The sequence below is a fragment of the Juglans regia genome, chromosome 13 (assembly GCF_001411555.2).
Source record: "Juglans regia cultivar Chandler chromosome 13, Walnut 2.0, whole genome shotgun sequence".
In the NCBI taxonomy this organism is placed as follows: Eukaryota; Viridiplantae; Streptophyta; class Magnoliopsida; order Fagales; family Juglandaceae; genus Juglans; species Juglans regia.
In genome coordinates this window covers 25,213,784-25,221,198 of record NC_049913.1, presented here as the reverse complement: position 1 = coordinate 25,221,198, position 7,415 = coordinate 25,213,784, and the positions used below count along the sequence as shown (strand labels likewise).

The 7,415-nt window shown below is 34.9% G+C and overlaps 1 non-coding gene across 1 annotated transcript; it reads right to left on the bottom strand.

Moving 5' to 3' along the window:
- Nucleotides 1-6,396: 6,396 nt before the first annotated feature.
- LOC118344361 lies at nt 6,397-6,559 on the bottom strand. Its single transcript, XR_004798134.1, has one exon. It is a non-coding gene; the product is annotated as a small nucleolar RNA snoR137 (small nucleolar RNA).
- Between the last annotated feature and the right edge of the window lie 856 nt (nt 6,560-7,415).

Sequence of the window (7,415 nt, the reverse complement as noted above, 5' to 3'; positions counted from 1 at the left end):
GTGTGTGACCATATGAAAGCGATGTATTGAATATTATTTGTGTCGTTTCAGGTGTGTGACCATATTGATGCGATGTAATTCCATGGAGATAGTTGCCTAATTCAGACAATGTATGAAAATTTTACTTATTAATATTCTGGTCAATTATTAGTGTGCGATGTTTTTGACTAGACTTGCCAATATTTCTTCGCAGCATCGTGTGACTAGATAGAGGCTTGAGAAGATTTTTTAGTAGCATTGTGTGACTGGACTTGAAAATTATTTTTCAGGAGCTTGTGCGAAATTGAAGTTATTTCTTATTATTTCCCAAGTCATGTTGTGGTCAAATCATGTCACGTTGATGTAGTTGTCCATCTCTATCGTGGTTTGTTAAATATAACTACAATTTCTCTGGAGAAAAAAATACAAGGCAGAAAACAGAAGAACAAAAAATAAAAAGAAAGTAGATGGAGAGTGGGAAGTGGGAAGTGCGAGGAAGATGAAAATGAAACTTGTTCAAGAGATTTCTGATTATAATCGATTGGTTTGATTTATTTGAATCAACGCGTCTGCTTAATTCAACTTGATATATGATATTTCAATCAATTCGAATATGTGGCAAAGACATTTTATCCTGAACAATTCTAGGGTCACATAGAGTGACTCATGGATTGTACCACACTTTTATTTATTTTTAAATATTTTTTTAAAAAAATTACAAACACATTTTTAATCATTAAGTAATCACATGGTGGGAGAAGCATTTTCCTTTTATCAATCTCTTGCAAGGCATCTTAAGCTACGTTTGGACGTTGAGATGAGTTGTGAATAGTAATATTTTGTAGGTCCCATTGAGATAGATAAGTTTAACTTTTTTAGGTTGAGATAAATTTAACTTTTCAAGTTAAAATATATGAAGTATCTTGAGATGAATTTAACCTTTTTATGGGAAGTTGAAAAAGTAATGGGTCTTATCAATGATTAGTTTGAGATGAGTTGAATTTAGTTCAACAACCAAACACAACCTTAGTTAAATCACCATACGTAGGAATGGCATTTCAGTCCAACGAGGATATGTAGAGGGACTTTTGCAGCGGCAGAACCAACAATTTTACTTAGAGCACTAACATTGCATTATACATTTACATATTTGCATAATATGACCTTAAATTAGACAGCATTTGATTATGCATATCCAAAAATTTGCATAGCTATAAATAGTATTTCTACAAATTTGAAAATGCACTGTTCACTCTCTAAAACTTATTTTATTACTTTTTTTTCTCTCTCCTCCCCCTCTCTCTTTCCACCAACTGATAGAATTTAAAAAAAAATCCTAGTAGGTGCTAAATGACATAATTTGCAGTGATGCTAAGTGCAAAATATATAAAAACAAATTAAGAAAAAAATAATATTTTATTGTTATTTGGCTCAAAGATATATAATTCAATGTGAGAGTTTTTCTTGATATGCAAAATCAATCTCTAGAAGATGAAATTTTGCATATGCATATTGAGATTGCACACCTACAGAAACAGATTGACATCTTGTTGGAAAGAATTAATTCAAAGTGGAAGCAAAAGCTAAGGTTCATTGGCTTCAGAAAGAGGATCATAACATAAAGTATTTTCAATTTTGTGCTACTCAGAGGAAGAAAGGAATCGGCTAAAGAGAATTGTGGATGAAAAGAAAAATGATACATACAACCGACTGGGGCATTCGGCGTGCAACCGGCGTGTCCACGTCACTTGTTTTATTTTTCTCTTCTTCTCCCTCTTCATTCAATCTCCCCTCCCCCTCGAAATTTCTTTTGCACGAACAGAACCTTCCAGAATCTTCAGCTTCTTCGCACGTCCCTTCCTCTACCTCGAACCAGAGTCTTCAGCTTCTTCGCACAGCAACTCGTCTTCTCCTAGGTAGCAGAACCTGTTTCGCTCACAAACCCAGTCGCACTACGTTTCGACCGCACAACGAAATTACATTTTGCTCTCATTCAAACGCATAGCAAGTCTTCTTCTTGGGTAGCAGAACTGCATTTCTCCCCACAAACCCAGCCACGCTGCATTTCACCTACAAACCCAGCTTATTGCATTTCTCTATCTCCTTCTCTTTCTCAATTCTTTTATTGGGCCAAGACTTAAATCTTTTTCATGATTTTGTCTACAAATCAAGAGTTAAACTCTGAACCCACAAAGAATAAATTAGTTGAAAATTCAATTTTCTCATTTAATAAACCTCTACAATGGATCACCAAGACTTAAATTAGTTGATTGGTTATCTTCCATGTTTCCCTTTTTGTTGATTCCTCTCTTCCACATGATTTTCAAAAAATCTTTTAGGTTTAATAGTCACTCAGAACACTCAGAATACTCAAAACTCTGGTTTGAACTCATAAATTTGATATGAATAAAATCAAGAAGGAGAAAGGAAGGGAGGATGGTTTCCGTCGAAAAGGATTTCCTCCTGTAGGTGAAGCTTGCTTGACTATGGATTCCCATCCCGTTGGGCTATGCTTTGCGTCAAGGTGATTTTTTTCCCCTCTCGCGGATGAGTGAAGCTTTGTTGAGGCTTCTTTTCTTCCTCTCAGGGGTGAATCTGTGAAAAACAAAAAGTATTTAATGAAATATGAGAGTAAATTTAAAAATAATATATATATATTTAAATCATCTGATGTGTCAAAAAGATTGCACCGCGGTTGTACGTAGCAGCTCTGGGATGAAAAAGGACATGTGTATACCAATCCTGAGGAAATTGGCCATGCATTCACTTCTTCTAAACCTTCCAATATTGATGTTTGTCTAGGCCCTTTAACAGAAAAAAAAAAAAAAATTGCTGAGATGATTGGAAGACTGTTGCAGCCTTACACAAAATCAGAGATTGAAGATGCTCTATTTCAGATGGATCCTCATAAAGCTCTTGGGCCAGATGGATATGGAGCATGTTTCTTCCAAGATCATTGGGCAATGGTGAAAGAAGAGGTATGTGAAGCTATACTTCCCTTTTTGAATACAATGAAGTCAATTGCTACAATGATTTTCACTCATCTAATCATGATTCCAAAGAAAACTCACTCCTAATCTATTGCTGATTATAGACCAATAAGTCTTTGCAATGTCATGTATAATTTGATAGCTAAGGTTTTGGCCAATAAATTGAAAAGGATATTACTAAGGATCATTTCACCAACTCAAAGTGCCTTTGTGCCTGGACGTTTAATATCTAATAATATTTTAGCAGCTTATGAAACTCTTCATACCATGAATAGCAAAACGTTTGGTAATAAGGGTTTTATTGCACTAAAACTAGATATGAGAAAAGCTTATGAGAAAGCTAGGCTTTGCTGAAAGTTGGATACATTTGATCATAGAGTGTGTCACTTCTTCATCATCCCCTAACAAATTTTTAGATCACAGAGAGGTTAAGACAAGGTTGTCCTTTCTCGCCTTACTTATTCATTTTATGTGCTGAAGTATTAAGCTATCAATTGAATATTGTTGAACATCGTAAGTTGATTACTAGAGTGCCAATTGCTGGAGGGGTGATGTCTATGAATCACCTATTCTTTGTATCAACAGTTTAGTCTTTTGTCGAGCAAATATGGAGTAGTTGAATAGACTGAACCAGATCCTAAGCTTGTATGAAGAGGCTTCAGGCCAAAAGCAAAATAGAGAGAAAACATCGTTATTTTTTAGCAGGAACACTAAAGCTGCAACAAAGGCATATCTTATGGAAATTGTTGGGTTCCAAAGTATCTCTAATCTTGATAAGTATCTAGGCTTGCCTAACTTGATAGGCAAATCTCGAGTAATGGCATTTTAGAGCATCATTTATAAAGCTAGGAGCAAGATTGAAAATTGGAAGAATAAATTTCTATCTCAAGCAGGAAGGGAAGTCTTAATAAAAGCTGTACTCCAGTCAGTACCAACTTATTGCATGAATGTGTTCCTCTTGCCAAAAACTTTGTGTAAGAAACTTAATGCTTTGGTGGCAAGTTCCTGGTGGGTGGAAATAGAAGGTAAAAACATAATGCATTGGACTCCATGGAATGACTTATGTATTGGAAAACAGGTGGGAGACTGTGGTTTTAGAGACGTAACAGGTTTTAATCATGCTCTACTTGCTAAACAGGCATGGATATTTTTATTTGCACCAGATTCTTTGCCTAGTAGAATTTTCAAAGCCAAGTATTTTGCAACATCATCAATTCTCCAAGCTCAATTGGGGTCAAAACCATCTTTTGTGTGGAGAAGCATATGACAGGCACTAAACTTGCTAAAGGAGGGGCTTATATGGCTTGTGGGGGATGGCAGAACTATACAGATATGGCAGGATAAATGGATACCAAGGGGGAGATCCTGTATAATACAATCTCCTAGACAATATATGGATCCTAATGCTCTTGTAGTGGAGCTGGTTGATCAGCAATCTTGTTGGTGGAATGTGGAGTTGGTGAAAACAATATTTAATGAAACTGATTCTGCTGCAATTTTACAGCTTCCAGTGAGTATCCTTGGTAGAGCAAATCGGCTAATTTGGAAAGGTACTCCTATGGTATTTTTTCTGTTAGGAGTGCCTATCATATGTATATAGCAACGAAGTTGTAAAGAAAGGGTGAAACTTTAATCAAAAGGGATTCTTTGAGGTGTTGGAAACAACTTTGGTCATTACCTATAGCCAATGTAGTTAAGAAATTTTTATGGAGAGCTTGTACTAATTCTCTTCCCACAAAAAGGAATCTTCAGAAGATGGGTGTTATTGATGACCCACTGTGTCCTATTTGTTTAAGAGAGAATGAATCTACTGGCCATATACTATGGTCATGCCCTGTTGCTATGGACATTTGGCTGCTTGGCTAAAAAAGTTTGCAAAAACTATCTATTGTTCAGCTTGATTTTGCACAAATTTTTAGGCAGGTGTTGGAAAGATTGAAAGTGATGGATTTGACCTATTTTGCATACATAGCTCGAGCTTTATGGACTAGAAGGAATTATTTCATCCATGAAGGCAAATTTCAACACCCATCATCATTGTTTCAAGAGTAATGTTATACACCACACTCATATCCTATTTTGATCATACTAAGTAACATGTGATACATTCATCATCATTAGATGATAAAGAATCATGCAATAAATAATTATTTAATGGTAATAAATGTGCAACATCATACTTAATGAGATGAAAATGAGATGATTTTATGGTGTATAGAATTTTCCTTGTTTCAATATGTAGTCAATGACTGCAATGCCTATCGGCCAGCCATGGAGACCATTTCAAACACAATTGTACCAACTTTACCTTGTATCACTCGGTAGGAATTACTTCAAAGCGATTGGGTAAAGCTCAATTGGGATGTGGCAATCAAAAAGAGGTACATAAGATTGAAATAAGTATTGTGATAAGGGATTGGGATGGTGTTGTGCTTTTGAGCATAATGAAACCTCTGAATTATTATTCTAATTCTTTCTACTTTGGCTAAGACAAGGGGACTATGAGAAGCAGTTAAGATGTGCAAGGAATTAAACCTTAATAACTGTTTGTTAGAAGGAGATTGAGAAGATTCCTCTCAAGTAGTTAATGTCATTCAATGTCATTCTTCATTAGCATGGCAATGTGGGAGGCCAGAATCTTCTTATTGCAGATATCAAACACTTAACGCTTGCTAGCCTGGACTTGATGATAGCTTCAACATGTCAAGGGGGAGGCAAATCAGGTTGCACATGTTTTGGCTAAGAAAGCTTTGCAACTTAATATAGGGAGGATAGATGTTGTTGATATTGCTATTCCTATTTGCGCATTTGTTATAATTGATTGTAATTATCAATAATCCATGAAGGTCCTTTATCTCTAATAAAAAAAAAATCCCTAGTACTCTTAGGAGAGGGCTTTTGGTCAAAAGTGATGACAAACTAGGCTATATTCCCGCCCTTTTATTATAAATAGTATATATTAATTTAAAATTATAAATATTATAAAATTTTTATTTTTACTTATTATTGAAGTGAGATACACATTTAAACAAAAATTTATATAATTTTATTTAGACTTTATTTTTATCATTCCTTTCAATTTATCACATTTCATCTATCTAATAATTATAATTATTTTAAATTTTTACACAAAATGAAATAAATAATTAAAAAAATTTTAATCTTATAATAAAAATAATATTAAAAAAATTTATTCAAATTTTTAACTTTAATTAAAAAAAAAAAAAAAAAAAGAAGGCGTTTCTCGATCATGAGACTGTTTAGAAGTGAAAAACACGGATGGTATGAATCTCGATTCCGACTACATCCAAAAGAATCACAACTTAATTATACTAAGTTTATGTATAGTCAAGAGGGCAATTATAATCCCAAAAGGTGATAGATCCTGAAAATCACAAAAACAAAAAAGAGGGAAAGAATGTTGTTGAGATGTACCAGGAGACAGGTAGCACAATGCGATAGCAGAAAAGCACACATTGCGCTGTTTAATACTGGCTAAAGAGATTAATAATTTCCTAATTACTTTATGCTCCGGAAACTTGAACATCTCCCACTATCAAACAAGAGAGAGTTCACCATTATGAAGCAACTGCAACTGCAACACGCAACGCAAAAGCATTCTCACCATTCCTAAGATACTACTACCACAAAAGAAAATCATATTCAAACAAAACAAGTTTTCAGAAGAAAATAAGAATGTCACAATCCGACCACGTAACAAACCACGACCAACAAAATGTTGCGTAGATGTTTCGGATATAAGTAAATAACCGATAAAAAGGGAGTCGGAATTGGGATCGATTTACGCTTCCGTTGACACGTTCTTCTGGGAATTATAAACCCATCGACGAACGCAACGCCTATCGAAAGCGATGTTGAAGTGAAAGCCTTCATTAACAGAACAAACACGCATCACAATAGCAAATCAATAGATCAAGAAAACAAATAGACTTTGCGATTATACAGAGGAAACCCTAAACCCCTCTTGAAGAAAGCGGCGTAAGGGGGCGGCGCTAGTGATTTCTGCTGCTTAGGGTTGAGATTTTATAGAGGAAGGAAGCTCGGGTTACAGTACAGCATAACCCTTTTGTTTCCTCAATATAACAAATGTGCCATTACTGTCATTAGCTCGTGGAACCCAAGTCCAGATGTTTTGGGCCGGAATTGGTAAGACCAAGAATAGTTTGGGCTCTTCACCAAACAAGAAAAAGACTTTTGTTTGTGTAATCGATCGTGGCATTTTCGGTTCGATTTTAATGTACAATTGGCCCGAATACGGTGGTTTGAAACTTCGATGTCCACTCTTAAGCCATTTTAGAATGGGTGGCTATACACTCACTGTTGGGAGCTCTCGGTCGTTAGTGTATTTTATATGTTATTTTATTTTATTTTATTTTTATATATATATTTTTTAATATTTTTTAAAAAAATTAAAAATTCACAATA